General features: G+C 31.9%; 1 protein-coding gene across 13 annotated transcripts in view; it reads right to left on the bottom strand.

The window, feature by feature from the left end:
- The window catches only part of LOC106873878 (uncharacterized), a 383,411-nt gene that overhangs the window by 26,611 nt on the left and 333,480 nt on the right, over positions 1–23,320 (bottom strand). For all 13 annotated transcript variants that reach the window (XM_089338413.1, XM_089338414.1, XM_089338415.1 and 10 more), the window contains one exon: positions 21,095–21,153. The gene's annotated coding sequence lies outside the window, so the exon portion shown is untranslated. The remainder of the gene's footprint in view (positions 1–21,094; positions 21,154–23,320) is intronic.

Below are 23,320 nucleotides of genomic sequence, written 5' to 3'. Positions count from 1 at the left end.
ATGTACAATATAGCGTTGAAAAACTATTCATTTAAGATGGGGTATTAGTATATCTATTGACGATGTTTATCTAATGTTTTGATCACCTGTACTTTGAATGGCTAAGCTAGCATAAATTATTAATGTGTTACAGATATGTCATTGTAGTTATGAATCGAGTCTGTGAAGAGGACAAAAACAGTAATATTTCAATGTTTCAAAGAATATATATTCTTCGTATTTCTATTTAATTTACGATTATATTTAAAGATATCTCAAAATATTATCTTTCTTCTTTACTGAATTTAATATTAAAAGGTTTTTAATGCGTTTTGTGCTTCGACAAAGCTATTCATTTACACGAGCACTTAAATGAAATGTCAAAATTTGTGATGTTATAAATGAAACGTTTTCTCTACTTATTTTAGGTATAAACGCTTTAAAATTTCAAACATCTGAAAATATCAACGTACTTGAAGAGTATGCTTTAATTCTGAATCTTATCCGTCTGTCTGTCTGTCTGTCTGTCTCTCCATCTATAAATATATATATATACATATATATATATATATATAAGATAAGAGTGAAAAAACTACAGAAGGCTTGTGTTACATGGTTAAAGTATATATTTAAATTATGTCAGAAAAATGTTATAAAATCTTTTTGGTATATAAACATAGTATTTTGAGAAATAACCGGTTTCGTGTTGTCTTTTCAAATTTCTCTACTTCATTGTAATCTATATATATATATATATATATATATATATATATATATATATATATATATATATATATATATATTTATATGTACGTATATATATAAATACACACACACATATATATAGGTGCAGGAATAGCTGTGTGGTAAGTAGCTTGCTTACCAACCATATGGTTCCGGGTTCAGTCCCACTGCGTGCCACCTTGGGCAAGTGTCTTCTATAGCTTCGAGCCGACCAAAGCCTTGTGAGTGGATTTGGTAGGCGGAAACTGAAAGAAGCCCGTCGTATATATGTATATGTATGTGTGTTTGTGTTTGTGTGTCTGTGTTTGCCCCCCCCCCCTACATCGCTTGACAACCGATGCTGGTGTGTTTACGTCTCCGTAACTTAGCGGTTCGACAAAATAGACCGATTGAATAAGTACTAGCCTTACAAAGAATAAGTTCTGGGGTCGATTTGTTCGACTAAAGGCGGTGCTCTACCATGGCCGCAGTCAAATGACTGAAACAAGTAAAAGAGTAAAGAGTATATATAATTATCTCTCTCTCTTTCTCTCTATATATATATCGTTGCTATTATGCAAAAGGGTCGTAAGTCCAAAACGTTTTTTTTTTCAGCAAACGAAAAAATATATTTTTATCATTCCATAGCAAATACCGTTGTAGTATACTTTGATAATTTTTGATATCTTGGCACTTGAAACAGCTGTTGATACAATAGTTTGACCAAAAGAACCGACTACTGCAAGCAAAAATAAATATTGAAAAAACCGCACCTGGTTATATTTGGACATACCACAATTTAACATAATACCAACGATATATAAAGAATGCACCACACACACGCATATATGTATACACACACACGCACACACACACACGCACACGCACACGCACACGCACACACACACATATATATATATATAAAGTCATATCATTAGATAAAGACAAAAAGATAAGATAATTGAGGATATAATAGAAGATATTTGCCCAAGTTGCAACACATTTGAACAGAACCTGGAACTATATGGTTGGCAAGCAAACTTCCTACCTCACAGCCATGCCTGCGATCAATACATACGAAAACATATCCACTCCCCTATGAATATCAATATGAACAACACAATACGGAAATCAATAACACAGTCTATGAATATCGATAACAGTGTATATTTTGCTCTAGCAATAATTGCAGGGTGAGTAGATAGGAATTAACTGAGTAAATAGTCAGTAACATTAAGTAACGAAATAGTCTGATTTGCATACATTCCTTATGTTGCAGCATACATTGATGATTACTCCATTGTTCAAGAAAAATCTATTTTGCGACAGTCATACATACACGAAGGACGTTATACCGAAGAATATAATATCAAGGTCGAAAAATGCAGTAAGACTACAAATTAACTCCATAGTACATATTCTTAATGCTTATAGTAATGCGTTTGCACTAAAGGAGAGATTTCGTTACCGGGCTATTATTCTAGGTAATCCGTAATTAATTAATTAATGTTATATTGGGAAAAGGCACATTTGATCTTATGTTGGCATCTTATTAATCGTTACGAAAATTTGTTAATAAGCTTTTCATTGCTCAACAATATGCATAGTGATTCCTCCGAGCATAGCCTGTACATCCTGGAGTGTGCATCATATGGGTGTATGGATAAAAAATCCAGGGGAATTTATATCTATAATGTTGATGATATCAGGTAGTCGAAGAGGGTGAATGTGTTTTAATCAACAGACTTTTAACCTACAAATGTATACCCAGGTCTAAAATTGTATACTTATACTTCCATGCAAACATGCATATATATATATATATATATATATATATATATATATATATATATATATATATATATATATATATATATATATATATATATTATCTCTGTCTCACTCTCTTTCTCACACTTTATGTATATATATATATAAAGTGTGAGTGGCTGTGTGGTAAGCAGCTTGCTCACCAACCGCATGGTTCCGGGTTCAGTCCCACTGCGCGGCATCTTGGGCAAGTGCCTTCTAATGTAGGCTCGGGCCGACGAAAGTCTTGTGAGTGAATTTGGTTAACTGAAACTGAAAGAAGTCCGTCGCATACCTACATACGTATGTATGCATGCATGCATGCATGCATGTATGTATATAAAGGCACAGGCGTGATTGTGTGGACAGAAGCTTGCTTTCAAACCACATGGTTTTGTGTTCAGTCCCGTTGCGTTGGGCAAGTGTTTTCCATTAGAGCCTCGGGCCGACCACAGCCTTTTGAGTGGGTTTGGTAGACGAAAACTGTATTTTCGTATCTGTGACTGTCTCCGTAACTCAGTGGTTCGACCAATGGGACCAATAGAATAAGTACGAGGCTTACAAAGAATACGTCCTTTGGTCGAATTTTTAAACGAAATGTGGCACTCGAGAAAGACTCCAGTCTAATTTCTGAACAGATTAAAAGTATACACACACACACACACACACACACACACACACACACACACACACACACACACACACACACACACACACACACACTAACACACACACACACATATATATATATATATATATATATATATATATATATATATATATACATATATATGTATATATATATATACATTTGTGTGCGTTCGTGTGTCAGTGTGTGTGTATATGTGCATATATGTGAGTTATATATATATATATATATATATATATAACTTTTTGCAATTATACGATAACGTAGAACTATAGCTAAAACGTAGAGGTAGGAACCATTGTACTTGAAATATACATGTTTCCGTCAGTTTGGTCAGTTTTCAAACTACTTAACATATTGCAGAATGACTCTTTATAAACTAATGCGTTCATAAGTTCGTATTAGAAACATTATCTTATGATCTCTCAAGCTAAACGAGAAATGAGCTTGGGTAAGCTTCTCTTTATGGTACTAGTAAATAGCACTTCTGTTATTATATTCTATAGCAGACGACCTCGTTAAGTGATCTCAGATTAAATAAAACTAAAGCTAATTCATCGGATGTGCAACCATTTGAGATTTACCAAGAAATTCCCGTACTGGAATATGAAATGCAAACTATTTTCTTAATGATTTTCTGCAAAATTTCAATTCTGATTCTTAAGAGCTTTTAAGTGATTCTACTTGACTAGGCTTCTCTGTCTTTTGAAAACTAATAAACGTAGCATTACTGACTGATGAAATCACTTATGATTAATTATTTTTTAGATCTGTGTCTCATTCCAGTCTAGAATAGTAATTAACTGTTTCTTTAATTTTGCGTTTTTTTTTCAATTTTTGATTTATGTGTACCTTCATTGATGTATATATTAAAGAGTTTGTAATAACCTATCGTCATTATTATAGTTCCCATCATACACATACAGAGAATCGCATATTTCACCAGCGCATACGTACATATACATTTACTTTGAAATGAATTACCATTTTAGATTTCTATGCTTTTGTATCCGGTTTCCTGATAAAGCAAAGTGAAAAAAAAAAAAAAAGACAATTTTTCAAAAACCATGAAGTGATATCTGTTTAGGCGAATCATACACAACTGTGTTCAAATAGCACATGTGTGTAGTCAGATGTAATTAATAATAGAAAATTCGTTATTTGAAACATATCGAATGCCATTATTGTCTGCGTATATCTTCTGAAAAAGTAATTCCTTTGATTTTAAACAGCCATAACTTTGATAAACGTTAATTTGTTTAATGTTATTACTAACATGTGTGTGTATACTATATATATGTATATATATACACACATGTATGTGTATACTATATATATGTATATATATACACACATGTATGTATGTATGTATGTATGTATATATATATATATATATATATATATATATATATATATATATGTGTGTGGGTGTGTGTGTGTGTGTGCGTATATATATGTGTACGTATATATATATATATACAAATATAAATGTATATATATATGTATGTATAAATATGTGTACGTATATATATATATATATATATATATATAAACACACCTGCACATATGTTTTTAAACATATTGGGTTCCTGTACATTTCTTTGTAATTAAAATTCTTTCAAATATAATGTTATATATATACATACATACATTCGTATATATATATATATATATATATATATATATATATAATTCTTTTCGTTAATTCGTTGAGCTCGTTAAACATGTCTATCAATTGTAACTTTTGCTATAAATTCAATTTATTATATTGTGTCTTGTTTAGTTAATTTATTTGTTTCTAAATTTTGTTTTATTTATTTCTATGTAATATGTGGAACTTCGTTTAACACAATCTGTTATAAAGCATGTTGCAATGAGAATAAGAGAATGACAAAGGAATAGTGAAATGAGTGGCATGCCGAAAACACAGGCTGGAAATCGGTCAGAATTTGAGAAAATTTAGAAAGTCAACAGCAAAATGTTGAATACTGACTTAAAAAAAAATTATTTAAATAAATGCAAAATGATTTGGATGGAAGCAAATTATTCCAAATCAAACCGTTAATACAATAAATGTAAAACCAATTAGATAAATGTAAAACAGCGTATTCTTTGATGATTTTTACCAGAGTTATTATGATAATGAAACAAAATATACCTAGAATACAGAGATGAATTATGATTACAAAAAAAAAAAAAAGAAAGATCTTATTAGCAAATTTTCACTAATTTGCTTCAATGTAGATATTGAAATAGTTAGTAGTTAATGTGTAATTTGTTCAGAAACAGTAGATCTGAGTAGAGGATAACAGTAATAATGGCAAACATAGAGAGCTATGTTGATTCAAGGAGAGTCCTTCATTGAAGGACAGAAACTATTCTTCGTAAGAGATGCCATTTTCTTTTGCTTTTGTGCAAATGTATTCAAAGTAAGATAAAAAAAAGCATTATGAACAAAATCTGCATTAGAATTGCAGAAGAGATATGGAATAATAATAATAATAATAATAATAATAATAATAATAATAATAATAATAATAATAATTTCTGCTAAAGGCACAAGGTCTGAAATTTTGGTGGGGAGGAGAGTGGATTACATAGAGACCGGTGTGTCTCTGGTACTTAATTTATCGACCTCGAAGAATGAAAGGCAACATTAGAGAACGGGGAGAAACAGCATGGCATATTGTAAGTCAATATCTAAAATAGGCACAAGGTGATTACAAGAAACATGGCAATATGGCAGAAATGAACCCATGAGATTACTCTGAAAATTATGGCCTTGAAAAATCGAACTGTGTTTTCATTGGAGAGAATTAAAAAAACAAAGGTAAAATTTATATAAATTATTTCAAATATTGAGCAAAAGTGTACGACCGGATCCCAGATGGAGTTATAGAGAATGAAGGTTGTAAAATCCTGTGAGATGCAATGATTCAACGGGACAATAAGGTCAGATATCGGAAACCTGGCGTTATTGTAAAAAAAAAAACAATAGAAAAAGGTACTTTGTAATCGACATAACATGTCTTGGTGACTACAGGATCAAAGAAAAAGAAAATGGATAATGTAAACAACTATGATGAATTGAGTGGTAAATACGCAGTCTGTTGGCAACAAGGAGATCTGACATGATACCAGTAGTAATTAGTGGGCTTGGGATTATCACCACTCAACCACCAACATGGCTAAAAAAGATTAGTACAAACGTAAAGATAGAGCATTAAAAAAAACAACATTGCTTGGCACTCCAATAATGCTCAGGGTTCCTGAAGCATGATCAGTAAACAAATATACTTGTTTAGATGAAATTTTACATAATACCCAGGAAAATAGGCAGAGAAAATTTTCTCTCAAGAAATAATAATAATAATAATGATAATAGTGTTGATGATAATGATTTATTTTTTTGCCACAAATCAAAGATGATACGAACATCACAAGGACAGTGTGTAATTTGTATGGTGACCTCATGACAAGATGAGGAGAAAGATATGGAATAGACGGCCAAATAATATGAATGCATAAATAGTAAACAAATTATAACATGAATCATGCAGCTCTCCCGATACAGGAAAAACATTCTAGTAGGGACAATCATCGAATCCCAGAGATCCAGGATTAACCTACAAAGGGACGAGCCCTAGACCAAAGTTTTTTTGCTCCAATCAACAGAAATATTGGTAGAATTGGTAAAGTCACTCTAAATAATTTTGTGGCAAAATCTCTCGGAGGCTTTCAATGGATATTATTGAACTTAAAGTTGGCTACTACTTTATTTCCTCGAACCCGAAATTTCATAAGGAAAGATAACTTCGTTGGGGACTTAAATTTTCTAGGGTTGGCCATAAAATACTTAGTGTGATATTGGACGAAAGTGTAACGAAATTGCTAGATAAACTAGTTTCCAATATGTCTAGTATTATGTTAGAAATCTCTAAGAAAGTACCACGTACAAGGACCTACTATCAATCAAATCTATAAAAGAAATGCTGGTAGGTAACGATTTGCCGTAAAAGAGTTCCGAAATCTATTTATTAATGTTGTCTTTCCAACATTTCAACTCAACAGTAGCCATACACGCTTCTTTGATATTGATGTTCGTAAGTACGCCAGAAAATCAATTGCCATCCAATATATACATATACATTGATCTAAGAAACTGCCTAATATGTTTAATGACGAAAATGTAAGAATAAAGCCACAGGAAGAAATATGGTTTAACCAATGATAACTCACCAGGAAAGAATGCCTTAGTATTGCCAATAATGCATAGCACTCAATAAGGCACATATAAATAGAATATTAATCCCTTTGTTGATGTAGAAATTCAGTATTAATATGGTAACAGAAAAGAAATTGCGATACGAATACAGACGCGATAAAGTGAATGAAATTCCACGATATTTATAGTATGGATGAAAATTGTCGGCTGAAACAACAAATCTAATTATGTCAACGTGCGGTAAAATATGCTTAGGGAAATAGTAAAATTGAGACAAACAACAGCACTATCATTCGACTCTAGTTCCTTGTAGAAAAGCTGTGATTTCCGTTTATTCCGAGAAAATAAAAAAAAAATAATCAAAGACAAAGAAAAGAAAGAGATTTAAAAAGAATAAATATATGAAGGATCGATGTTTCAAACATTCGGCAATTGTGTACAATGACAGTGGGGAAAAGTGAGAACTATTAGTAATAAGATTTGGCAAAAAATATTTCTCTTGTATTATAAACGCTGAGAGAAAACTAGACAGGGCTTATGAAAGCAAGCATACAGACGACTTCATACAGAAAAAAATTATAAAATATTCGTCGCCTATTCAATAACAATTCTTGGCAAATATATCAACACATACATACATATATATATATATATATATATATATATATATATATATATATATATATATATATATATATATATATATATATATATATATATATATATATATATATTTAATACCCACGGAAGGGAAGAGGAGAAGCACTGATGTTACTTTCTAGGCCTACTTTGATGAGAAAGAGAAATATTTTCCAAACGCTTGTATGCTTTTGCTTCAAGGTCACCTCTCTTAACATAACTCCGATAAAGAAACCCCTTGCGATAAACGACGATGCAGCTCACACTAAACGATGAAAGACCAATCAAATTACGATGGACGGAAACCTTTGTGAACAACAAAATAACACAAGAAAATATTAATATTCATATTTAAACATGACCTTATCAACAAAACAGAAAATACATCGAGAAATTGCTTCATAGTATAATGATAATGGAATCCCTAGAATGTAGTGTATATTCTAATGAATCTAATATATACAGCGGTTGAAAGAAATATATTGCAGGACTGGGAAATTAGAAAGACAAGAGAAAATTTATTTTTAGAAAGAATCAATGGGAATATATATTAATATATCTAGTGCTGTCTGTTTGTACTTGCACTCTTCTTCCGTATTAACATAGTAAAACTAGAGAGAGAGAGAGAGAGAGAGAGAGAGAAAGAGAGAGAGAGTTAGAGAGAGAGAGAGAGAGAGAGAGAGAGAGAGAGAGAGAGAGAGAGTGACTTCGTTATTGTACTTAGTTTGCAAGGTTCTTGATGCGAATTCGTGTGTTGAAACAAATCTTGTGTCTCGAGAGGGACACACTCGTTCAATATCAATCATTTATTGTCAATCCATATTTAATCAAACTAATTAATCGATATTTTGTTTAAATGTGATGGTTAAACAATCTCCCTTCAAGAGACAGGGTACATAATTCAAGAGGTCGTTGCTAGTGATGAAAAGAACTTTGACTAACGACAGATTGATTGTTTAAGATGCACATTAATCAAACGATCGGTTAGTTAGTTGGACGGATACTAAACGAATTGACTAAAAATGAAGAACTAACATTGAACCTGTACGTGTGTAAGTGTTATCGGCATCATGACCTTCCCAATATGCAACTATATACAGAGAGAAACTGTGCCAACAAATTACAAGTTCTGAATATTTTAGCAATAAATCTAGGCTAAGTTTAGTTCTCATCTAATATTAGTGATTGATGCGATTGGGGTAACTGGCAATAGTAATTTTAGATTTTCGATCAATTTTCATCTAGATGAACGAGGAATATACAACAGATATAATACATACAAAGCGCCGCAAAAATTGTACAAGACATATACATATACATACATAGATAGATACTTATCCATTTTCTTTTGCTTTGATCCTGTAGTCACCAAGACATGTTATGTCGATTACAAAGTACCTTTTTCTATTGTTTTTTTTTTTACAATAACGCCAGGTTTCCGATATCTGACCTTATGGTCCCGTTGAATCATTGCATCTCACAGGATTTTACAACCTTCATTCTCTATAACTCCATCTGGGATCCGGTCGTACACTTTTGCTCAATATTTGAAATAATTTATATAAATTTTACCTTTGTTTTTTTAATTCTCTCCAATGAAAACACAGTTCGATTTTTCAAGGCCATAATTTTCAGAGTAATCTCATGGGTTCATTTCTGCCATATTGCCATGTTTCTTGTAATCACCTTGTGCCTATGAATATATATATATATATATATATATATATATATATATGTGTGTGTGTACATACATATATAAATCTATAAATATATATATATATATATATATATATATATATATATATATATATATGTGTGTGTGTGTACATACATATATAAACATGTTTATATATGTATGTACACATATATATATATACACATATATATTTGTGAGTGCGTGTGCGTGTGTGTGAAAACTTACATGTATGCATATGTACCTGTACGTAAATGAACTGAAGCAAATTCTAACTTGCACGGAGTCCAAAATAACATGACCTACATTTTCGTAAAAAGGAGAAGATTAGTTAGTGTCCATTGAACAGAGTTAATGCTACAATACATATCTAATTACATTGAAAAGGCTACAATCTTGACACATCTCCAACATCGTTTCATACATCATCAAAAACAGATTAAAATTTCTTCATTTCCTTTTCTCAGCAACATCAACTTTGACGGTTCTGATAAATATTCCGATCTATTTTCTGATTTCAATCTTCACAATTATGTCTTCTCTAAAGGTATATCTCCTAGCAATAAATTAAATACATTTTTCATGAAGTATGTGTTTTTTCTTAATGTAGATGTCTCGTCAGATGTTCTTGAATAGTGTTCGAATCGAATATTCCTATAATCATTTAGTAATTATTGTTGTGTAGCCCACTTAGACCATCTCTCTCATCTTCATCAAAAGACACTTTAACTCTTACGTTAAAAGTTTTCACTCTACAATTAAGAAATGTAGAGACGAGTTTAGTGAATTGTTCCTATCGTGAGAATCATGTATTCTATTGCTGAATCCGTATTCAACTTCTTTCTTACCGTCTCATATTATTGTAAGACGCTTGTATTCTAGCAGAGGATTTTTTCTCCTTTATTTAGTAATTCTTGTTCATGCAGCCCATTTGCTTTGAGCCTTGTTTATCATTTGACGAATGAAGGAATTTCTTCAGACGAAATAATGAGGACATCTTAGGTGCCTACATTTATTACATCACAATACTGTACAGATGGAACCGAAATGAAATTTGGTTGTCATATCTTGCAATACAGGAGACCTCTGAGAGGTTCCATAATCGATCTTACCTCTCCATTTTAAACGATTATACTTCATAGATTAAGTGGAAACTAGGTTTGTCATTTTAAATAAGATTTTATATTAGTTAGCATTATGTGTCATCTAATCGAGATAAAATAAGCATCTGACTTGTATTACAGTCAATTTAATTTTTTAATCAGTAACAATATAAAGTGTGTGGTTATCGTGTTCAGTCACGAAGCAGAAGGAGAGCACGCTAATTCATTTAAAACGTTTAGTTTAGTCCCCTAACAGAATTTAAAATCAGTCGATGTGATTGGTATCGTTGCTTTTCGCAAAAATAAATGAAAAACTAAACGTTTAACTTTAGTTCAGTTCAAATATTCGAAATAACTGCTAAATCTCCAGCAATAGAGACAACACACTCTTGAGATATAAAAAAGGAAGGTTGTGCATTTCTAAGTAAAATAAAAAGGAGACAGCACATCCTGGCTGAGACGTCTTTTATCTCATGTGGGATGACTGGGAGATTTTGACTGAAATCAGTAGAGTACAAGTCTATGGCGCCCCTCCTCCAAATAAGGTTTGTAAGATGGGATCGAAATCTTCAATTGCAAGTCTGTTAAATAGTGAACATTAATCTGGAACATTTTCGAGGTCATCATGGCAAACATAACTACCATTATGTGTAATTTGTGACGCGACTTAAATGTATGATGAGCAGTGCTGCCCCCATGTGAGAAAAATGCAAACAATTCTGGGTGGGAGTTACAGTACAATAGCGGTTTCCCTCTGTGAACGCAAATTGCCTGGCAAACAGTGTGAAAAAACAATTTCGCTTTTTCAAATAGTTTCAAGGACAACTTTTCTGAGCGAGTCAAATATTACTAAAAGTTGATCCATATGTAAGCTGCTTTTTAACTGTAATCCAGATTTTTGGGATAATTTAAATTTATTAAATTTGTTGGAAAATTTGTTCCGCTGGATGAAAGATATGATGGTCTGAAGTAGCTCTTGACTGCGAATTACATCTCCTACGTCTGATATCTGTACACTTTGCATGATATTTGGCAGTTATGAACTGAATAATAGATTCCTTGCAGACCAGTGCTCACTAGACATGTTGGAGATAAAATCCCGGTGAGTGTTTTTTTTCTATCTTGTAGTTCTTGTATCGCATGTCTTCCTCATTCATGCCTGGTTATTGTTTGAAGTACCAGAGAATGTTATTGTAATAGTAGGTACTCATCAATATTTGGACAATGAGTCTTCAGGCCCTCCCAAACTAGCTTTGTGGTTTACATCGTCTTGCAAAAGACATATAAAATAGTTATTTCTCTGTATGCAGCAGAAAGTTAAATAATCGGTTTGGAGGGCCACGATTAAGTTGAACAATGGATACTTTACAGGAACCGTCTGAGATTTTAATATGTCTGAGCAAAAGTGTGTAACATAATGGTTAGCGTTTTAAGCTCAGGATGATAAGTTCGAGAGCTCGATTTCAAGAGGTGCGTTCTGCTCTGGAGCAAAATACTTTATTTCACGATGCTCCAATCCACTCAACGATCGAAAATGCGTCCTACATGTACTAAGTCGTAATTGTATTTTTTAAGGACAGCTTTGTAGCTTCCTGTGCCACGCTGAATGTCTCTGACAAATACTTTAAGTTACGTGTGTCTGTGGAGTACTCAGCCATTTGAACGGTAATTTCATGTGCAGGCAGTTCCGTCGATCAGATCAAATGGAATACTCATCATCGCAACCGACGGAGTGCCAGATAAATATGTCTGAGATATAAATATTTTTTGAGATTTAAATGTCATTGAAATTCCCTATTGAAAGTTTGTATATTACTAAAGATAGCAGGCGTTCTCAAACAACACGGATGATATGACATCTGGTTAACCTCAAGAGCTCAACCCATTATTGTAAAAATTCAAAGATACCATTAAAGGCACAATATGCAGATAACGTGATATATTTTCAAATGCTGTCTTTTTAAAAATTTCTCGCTAAAAAAAGAAACATTTAAAATGTTACTGTATACATTTAAGTACAATAATAGATGAAGAATGAGGACTGCATTATTTCATGTGTAAATATGCTATTGTTTCGACAATATAAAGGTATTATACTAATTTACTTTGTAAATTTTATAAAAGATCGTAAAAATTTAAAGCACGATTTATCACAAATAACACCTGAATACGCTACAAATTTAAACATTCAAATGTCAAAGAATGCAAAAGGAAAAACAAAAACAAAGAAAGAATTATCTTCCTTGATATTTCAAACCGATATCTTACTTTCAGAAAATATGACTTTTAAATGTGGAATTTAAATAAAATGTCGGATATCTAAATGAATATCCCTCTCTGATCCTCTCTCTCACGATACGTACATACACACAAACACGCGCGTATACTCACACACAATGTTTATCTATGTGCATGTGTGACAGTGTACATGCATTTGTATGTGTTTCAATTTATTCAGTTTTTATAACTCTATCGATATTTATATATATCGAAGGAGAATGTTAGAAAGAGAACTTGTGATAGATATATTGACAAAATTTCATTCTACGTTTTTCATAAGAGATAGAGATGAGAGAGTACATATAGGGAGAAAAAAAATTGGGAAAAGTATTCCGAAACTATTCAATTCCAAACTTTTGAACGCGCTGTAGTGAAGATTATCGCTGAATTAGGCAATTCACAATAGAATATATTTTAGATAGAATGTCTGCAATCTCTAGACCACACTCATCCCAAATATACAAATATATCGCCTTTTACTAAACACTGATTCATGCAAGAAGAGAAGACAAAGGAAAACCGAATCATATTTAGATGGATAAAAAATATATAGATAAATATATATATTATGCTCACAGACATACAAATACAAACACACCGGCATACAATTATGTATATATATATATATATATATATATATATATATATGGAATGGGAATATCATAAAAGTTTCACGACCACATGTTGCCAGTGGTATTCCATTCCATAAACTTTACAACCTGAATGAAATTGAGAGAAAACGCAAAGAAAAGGATTTTATTAAGAAATTCAAACCCACTCTTAACAAACAATGATTACATTTATCTTACTTGGGGGCTAAAAATATTATCTATATATATATATACATATATATATATATATATATACATATATATATATATATACATATATATATATATATACATATATATATATATATATACATATATATATATATATACATATGAGTGAGTGAGTGAGTGAGTGAGTGTGTGTGTGTGTGTGTGAACACGAGGCTGGACTTCCCTATGCCATTAAGAACTTCTTTTGGGAATAATAAGCCTCGAGATTCGTTCCAAAATCAGCACATTTCTAAGGAGATTATTCGAGTAACTAAAGTATTTAGAAAAGCGGGTGTATGTCTCAATTTTTTGGTTGTCACCCAAAATAGTAGATATGATATATTGTGGAGCAAGTGAATCATAGCGAAAATTGAAGTGCTTTCCCAAAATAAAGACATGACTTCAAACATTATATGTTTTGAGCGGGTTTTATAGAAATTACAAATCTTAACTGTGTATCGTGTTCGCCAGAAGCTAAACATTTCTGAATAAGTTTTACCGTTTGAATTCCACCAACGAATCATTTTAAGGATTTCAAATCAAGAAAAGTTTACTTTTCAAATTTTATACAAAATCTTATTTTATGCATGGGAAATTTTCAAATTTGTTAGGCAACGCTATTGCTTCTTTGTATTTCGGAACTTGTGCATGTTTGCACCTGAATGCACACACAACGATTAGATACATTATTTCTCTATCTCACTCCTTTCCTTTCTTTCTCGCTTTGTGTAAATGTGTGTATATATGTATATATATATATATATATATATATATATATATATATATATATATATATATATATATATATATATATATATATATATATATTTGTGTGTGTGTGTATGTATATCATATTTAGATATACATAAACGAAGACATGTGTGAATATATGTGTCTGTGTGAATATATATATTTATATATAACTAAATATTTATATCATGTTTAGATATACCTAAACGAAGATATATATGTGTGAAAAAATATATATATACATATATATATATATATATATATATATAAACATGTATTCATATAACAATCTATATATATATAGAGAGAGATTGTCATATAAATACATGTATATATATACATACATATATATATATATACTGTAACCTCGTGGTTACAGCTCGCCGCCTTAAATACTCTTTTCTACTCTCGTCATAAAGCCCAACATTTACTGGGACGGGTCCAGTCGATTAGATCGCCCCTGATACGCAACTGGTATTTAATCTATCGACTCCGAAAGGATGAAAGTCAACCTCGGTGGAATTTGAACTCAGAACATAAAGACAGACGAAATACAGCTAAGCATTTCGCGCGGCGTGCTAACGTTTCTGCCAACTCAAAGCCTTTCTCGAAATTAATATTGATTTCTTTATTACCGACAGGGGGCTAAACATAGAGGGGCAAACAAGGACAGACAAAGGGATTAAGTCGATCACATCGATCCCAGTGCGTAACTGGTACTTAATTTATCGACCCTGAAAGGATGTAAGGCAAAGTCGATCTCGGCGGAATTAGAACTGAGAACGCAGCGACATACAAAATACCTCTAAGCATTTCCCCCGGTGTGCTAACGTTTCTGCCAGCTCGCCGCCTTCAAGGGACACAGCATTGCATACAGGTGCCTTAATGAATGGGTGTTCTATAATTCATTTCAGGGGGAAGTGGAAATTGGCTGAGAGAGACTAAGAAAGATGAAGCGGAATGAAAGAAAAGAGAAAAGAAAAGAGGAAATATAGACTTATGTAAAATAGAAGGTGAGAAAAAATAGGAGGAAAAAGAATAGAGAAAAGAAGATAGAAAAAAAGAACAAAGACAAAGAGGTAGAGAGGAAAAGGGAGAAAAGCATGAAGAATGAATAAGAGGAAAAACTAAGTTGGACAACTAGAAAGAGGGTAAATATAAATATATGAAGAACATGATAAAGTAAGGGGAATGAATGAATACATAAATAAATACACCAATGAGATAGAGGACTATACAGATACTTTAACGCCCCCTCCCCCAATATATATATAAATGAATGCCATGTGTGCGCATGCGTGTGTATTATTTTACACGCCCATTTTAATGCAAATATTTTTTAAATAAACCATATGAAGCTCACATAAAAAAAGTTCTATCAACAGATCCTCAGATACATACTACTGATTTTTTTGTTTGTATTAACCAAATATTCGAGGCACTTTCCTATTCAATGCAACAGTGTTATCTTAGTAAAACATGACATACGTTATTCCCTTGTTGGCTGGTTGCTACCGTTGCCTCTTATAGATCAGATTGCCTTTCCAAGTTGATAAGCTCGAATTTGGTTACATTAATCCATATTCTGTTTGGAAAATTCATTCAAATATGCATTGCAATATATAGAGATTTTGAAAAACCATTCATTAATACATATATATATATATATATATACGTTATTATTATTATTATTATTATATATATATATATATATATATATATATATATATATATATATATATATATATATATATACACACATATATATATATATATATATATATATATATATATATATATACATATATATATATATATATATATATATATATATATATACATATATATATGTATATACACACGTTATTATATAAATGCATTATTTAAATTCTTTGTTGCCCTTTTTCTCCATTTTCACAAAGCTTGCAACCATTAACTGACATTGCAAACCAGAATATTCAACCGTTCATGAATTACATGCGAGGTTGGTGTTAAGAGCAAAATCCAGTGGAAGTAGAGAGCAGTGCCAGAAATAAGGATAATGAAATTTCATTTCTCTAATCTACGCTACACAAATATTTCCTGGCTGTACACTTCATCTCATAACTCAGAATCAAAAGACAAAGACCAGATGAGATTAATGCATATATATTTTAAGAGAAGACTAAGAAAGACTTGGTTTCCAATGCGCTTGATTGCGAAGAAATATAACTTAGTTCTCATCTTCAACAAGAAATTTGATGATTGCGTAGTGATGCAAGAAAAACCAAAAGCTTTACTATGTGTCTGGGTGGAAACGCTGCAGTATTGAAAGAAAATCATACATTTTTGACTGACAAGAACGAGCCCGTATCCCTCAATGACAGCCGGATGTGTGATGTTATACAGGAATATATAGATAACTGTACGGAGCGGATGTTGAGTCATCAAAATGACTGGATACCAGTATCTAATTTGAAACCCTGACTAATCTGAGACCTTGCAATGCTTTAACGAAATACTAATAGCAGCGGCTAAAATACAATTACTTCTATTTAATCCCAAATTCTCAGACACCGAAGTGATCTACAAGGAAATTAGTTCAGCCGACACTCTCACCTTATCAATATCATAATCTTTCCAAGAATAATGTCTATTGAAATATTGAAAAATTTGTTTTAATGCTGTGGAAGAAGTATTTTTTACTTATCCCTACTTTTCTGAATTTAAGTTTTGTTATTGCTCCAAGATAGTGATCTGCTATCTGTGGACATTATATTACAAAGTATTAATGTGTATATTTTGAGTGAAAACATCAAATATATATGTATATATATATCACAAGGTGATAGATACATATGTACGCACGTTTGTATGTATGTATGTATATATTTATGTATAAACAGATTTACGATGTTTTCGCAGAGCAATGCTTTTTACATTGAAAAACATCATTACAGCTGGGATTCGGATAAGAAACATTACTACTTCTTAGAAATATTACATACAAATCTAAAACCTTTGCACCATATTTAAATAAATAAGAGACGAAAATATTTATGACGACAAAACCAAAGAATAAATATTCAGCAAAAGTGAGAGAGTAAACGAAAAAGATTTTTAAAAGCCAACTTATATGAACAAATGAGGAAGATACTAACACTTTATGTGAGGTTGTGTTTGCTACTATTGCGTACGTATATATATATATATATATATATATATATATATATATATATATATATATTCACACGCACACATACGCATGTGTGTATGTGTTTTCGTGTAGAAACAAACACTCCCCGGAAAAGTATGTAAGATTAAATAGTGGTATCCATTAAAAGTTGATAAATCGGAATTGTAATAATACATTCTACATGGCATGCATAAATATGAGGTTATGTTTAGCGTAAAACGTTTGGAAAAGTAAATATCAAACCCATGCACTTACATCCATCCATACACACATATTTGTGTGTGTGTGTGCATATGTATGTATGTATATATATATATATATATATATATATATATACCTTTCTAACAGTCTATTTATCTCTATCTATCTCTCTCTCTCTCTCTATATATATATATATATATATATATACATGTATGTACGTATGTATACACGCGTATATTTATACTATTTAAGTTACGTAAACAGAATCAATTACTATGGAATCTTAACAGAAAATTCAAGTTATCTGCGAATGTACGACTTGGCAATTATTCATTCTATATGCATCACAACTGTAAATTCGATCACTGAAATTTATAAAAAAAAAAAAGATATTAGTAGGACTTTGGTGTGTTGCAAGAAGACAGGCAATTATAGAAGTCTACAAGATCACATAGTTAATAGATTCTTTAATATCATTCAGAGTTTCTTTTGAAATTTCCCTGCAACTTTGATCTGGAAGTTATATTTTGTTCAGTCATTTAATACAGTAACTCATTTATAATTAACTAAATATGATGTATCTTGAATTATATGGCTTTAATACGAAGTCAGTCGTTTAAATTTTGTAGTGCAGTTAATTGACCATTCTGTTTGGGTATTTATGAAGTATTGATCTTATTCTGAAAATTTATGGTCTTTTAAATTTCTCATTCCTCGAATCTTTAGTCCATTCCTTATCTTTCCCTCTCCTCTCTCAGGATATTCTCTGCAGGCAAATTCTAAATATTCAGAATAAAAAAAAAAAGCCAAAATACACTGAAGCCTACTTGTACTGTATTCCGTGAAGATGATATATACTCACGGGATGAAGCATGATATTGCGATGTTATTTAGTGAAATTTATTTGGAAATCGATTTTCAACAACAGCTGTATGATAAATGTTTCATACGGAAGCACATACATTTTGGCAAAATGAGAGTCGATATATCGTAGAAAACATATACTACTGTGGTGTAAAAGAAACAATGTACAATTCTTCTAATATGAATTTAGGGCGGGGAGCTGGCAGAATCGTTACCACATCAGGTAAAATGTTTAGCTGCAGTTTGGTCGTCTTTACGTTCTGAGTTGAAATTCCGCCGGGGTCTTCTTTAAATTTCATCCTTTCGAAGTCGATAAAGTAAGTACCAGTTAAGCAATGGGGTCGATGTTATTGACTTGCTCTCCTAGTCGAAATGACTGGCTTTGTGTCAAAATTTGAAGCCAATTAAATCAGAAGTAAAACAAACCTGCGTATTTGCGTTTAATCGGGAAAAACTGAAGATTGTGTATGGTACCATTTGTGAAGTAGGCTTGTATATGTTGGAAATTTCTATTATTCATTGATTAGTCTAGCTAAAGCAAACGAATTCAACATTTTTGTTGGTACTTTTGCATTATCCAAGTCCTCAATATATTGTATATAACATAGGCGCAGGAGTGGCTGTGTGATAAGTAGCTTGCTTAGCAACCACATGGTTCTGGGTTCAGTACCACTGCGTGGCACCTTGGGTGAGTGTCTACTACTATAACCTCGGGCCGACCAAAGCCTAGTCAGTGGATTTGCTAGACGGAAACTGAAAGAAGCCCGTCGTATATATGTATATGTATATATGTATGTGTGTGTGTGTGTGTGTGTGTGTGTATATGTTTGTGTGTCTGTGTTTGTCCCTCCAACATCGCTTGACAACCGTTGCTTGTATGCTTACGTCCCCGTAACTTAGTGGTTCGGAAAAAGAAACCGATAGAATAGGTACTAGACTTACAAAGAATAAGTCCTGGGGTCGATTTACTCGACTAAAGGCGGTGCTCCAGCATGGCCGCAGTCAAATGACTGAAACAAGTAAAAGAGTAACAGAATAACTGATCATGAAATTATATAGACCTCATATATAATTTCTGAATAGTCATACTTTTAAAATTCTAAACGAAACAAATATATAAACGTCTAGCTAAACCTCAATATAAGAGGAATTAGAATGGTTCTTAAAGTTATATACACAAGTTAGTGAGCATTTCGTAAGAGAATCAATCTAGTTGCAATATGAGAGTCGTGTCGCATGTAATAACGCATGCGTAATGAACATTCACCATATTTAATGTGAAATGAGTATTTACAGATTCATTAAATATTCATTAATGAAGCTAAGAAAGCGATGCAGGTTGCGGTGGTTGACGAGCAGGAAACTGGCGAAGCATTCTTCATGATTATTTCAAAATATCTTGCATAAAAAAATTCCATTCCGTCAATTAAAATATAACTTAAATCAATATCTGTCAATGGCGTAATCTGAAACACCTTCGCAGAAGGGGATGCATTCAGGCATTCAGTGATGCATTCAGGCTGACTTCTGTATTACTTGTTCGAGGTATCGGAGTATACTGATATGTGTATGTTTCCAAGCAATTGCGTTATTTTCAGGAGTGTCTCATCTTTTCCACTTTTCTATGTCTGCAATAAGTGTTTTCTACTTGCTTCTGTATGGCACCTGCTGGCTTGCTCACAGCAATCAGAGTCGTTCGTACAACAGGGGAATGTAGCGAAATGCGTTCAACATCGTCATTGTGAGAAAGAGGATGTTTAATGCGTTTTGATTTACTACAACAATATCAACCAAGTATTCTACTCACGAAGACCATTTGTATCTAAACGCATCTGATGTCGGAAATATGAACTGGCGAGGAAAATGTCTAGATTTCCAATGGCGTTGTCATTCGCTTCCATTGGACTCCATATTTCCCATTCCCACATTTGTATTCCTAATATTGGTCATCCGACGTCCCATATTTAGCAGAGATATATCATTGAACAAGAAGAAAAAAAAACAGATATGAAAATATAAAATGCTAGGATAAGAATTTCTTAATGTGGGAATAATGTGAAGATAAAGAGTTTCCTCTAGAGGCAAGTCATGCGTAAAGCATTTAAAATGATAGAAAAAATTGTAGAAGAAACACTAAAATATTTTGTTCAGATATAGAAAACATAAGCTAGAGAAAGACTTACCTTATATCGAAAATGCAGGGATGTAATAATCCGCGCTAAATCTCAAGGAATGTTGTATTCTGAAAAAAAGGCACGTAGAATCATTGTTAGATAGTGAAAAAATATAAAGGAATTTCACTAAAGACATACTCAAAGGAATAAAGAACTGGTGAGTTAGTATGAATGCAGTAGACACACACAACAAAGAAGAAAATATTTATCGAGAAATGTTATAAAGGTGATTGCTTAATATTTATAACCTTAGAGAGGAAACATAGCGCAAAGAACAGTCTTCTAAACATTTTAGTAATAATTGTAAAAATATTAATCCCCATTGCAAACAAAAGGAATTAGGAATAGAGAAAGAAAAGAATTCATGATAGAAAATGTTACTACGACGAAAATCCTGCTGGTATACTAATATCATTATGTAGTAGCGTCATCAGTGTAAATTCTGAATGTATTTACTGAGTTGGACGTGGAACTTGTTTAAGAAAAAAAACATGGAACTTAGCTTATATTTGTTCTTATCAATCGAAAGAAAATACGAAGCATAAGCTGGCCACGAGCAAATGGAAAATTAGAATATACAATTTTGTCACCTGAAATAACAAGTCAATGTGTTCAAAGTTCCGACGATTCTGCCGCTCCGCTGACCATACTACACATTCACAATGCAGAATACATTCAGTGCAATCGGAAGTACAAACACCACACAGGTTATTTCATATTATTTCATATTATTTCATAGACTATGAGAAATGCTGTAGATGACTCTGTATCGAAAACAGAAACATATACTGTAATGAATAAAGCTACTAATTAACGAGTAACTTTTGTGAAACGAATATAATTATTAATGGCTACACTCTAGAAAGTTCACTGAAATTCCAATTTCATATATGTGCATATATATATATATATATATATATATATATATATATATATATATATATATATATATATATATATATATATATATATATATATATATATATATATATATATATATATATATATATATATATATATATATATATATATATATATATATATATATATATATATATATATATATATATATATATATATATATATATATATATATATATATATATATATATATATATATATATATATATATATATATATATATATATATATATATATATATATATATATAGGAGTGTGTGTGTTCGTGGGTGCGTGGGTTCGTGTCGTTTCAGTTTTTCTATGTCTATGTTTCAAGCAGAACATTTCAATTCATTACGAGAAATTCATGCTATATTGTGCTACTTCTAGAAATATAAGCGTGCCCTCAAAATTTCAAGTGCATTCTACTGACCTATCAGCTGCAACCAAATTACTTTGATTTCAGTAACCTTTTATATTTGTTGGTTTTTGAAGAAATAGAAAGTAGGACAAAAAGAGTGTCTTTAATGTGTTGATTTCAAATGAGCCAAATGTAAACTTGCCTCATGTTCTTTCATCTAAATCATTTAACTGTTGTGATCAATGTGTTGTTTTTGAAAAAAAGTACAATATAAAAATCCATTAGACTATTATTCTACATGAGAACGGCTACAAGGCGACATCTGATATATGTTTCTGGGAGTTAATTACTTTCCTGATTTCTGCACAGTTCGTGTTAAAGTAGTTCATGTAAGGAGCAAGCATAAAAAGCGTCACTTCCTCTCTCTCTGTCACTCTCTCTCTCTCTTCACGTAGAATTACGTATGTCTATATATGTATATGTGTGTGTGCGCGTTATACTTATATATATATTATATATTGTATGTGTATATATATATGTGCATATACACATTTTATATATATACATTTACATATATATATATATATATATATATATATATATATATATATATATATATATATATGGTGGAGGTGCAATGGCCCAGTGGTTAGGGCAGTGGACACGTGCCTATAGGAACGGGGTTTCGATTCCCAGACCGGGCGATGTGAGTGCTTATTGAACGAAAATACCTAAAGTTCAATGAGGCCTCGGTAGTTCCATGAGGCCTCACTCTTTCTTCTTGTTTCTGTCGTACCTGTATTTCTAAAGGCAGCCTTGTCACACTGTGTCACGCTGAATCTCTTCGTGAACTAGGTTAAGGGTATACGTGTCTCTGGAGTACTCAGCCACTTGCACGTTAATTTCACGAGCAGGCTGTTCTGTTGTTCGGATCAAATGGAACCCTCCTCGTCAGCGCTTCTGTCATTTGGGGA

The sequence above is a fragment of the Octopus bimaculoides genome, chromosome 20 (genome assembly GCF_046866305.1).
Source record: "Octopus bimaculoides isolate indiv1 chromosome 20, ASM4686630v1, whole genome shotgun sequence".
Classification (NCBI taxonomy): Eukaryota; Metazoa; Mollusca; class Cephalopoda; order Octopoda; family Octopodidae; genus Octopus; species Octopus bimaculoides.
The sequence above is the reverse complement of the archived record's forward strand: the minus strand, read 5'-3'. Positions and strand labels throughout refer to the sequence as shown.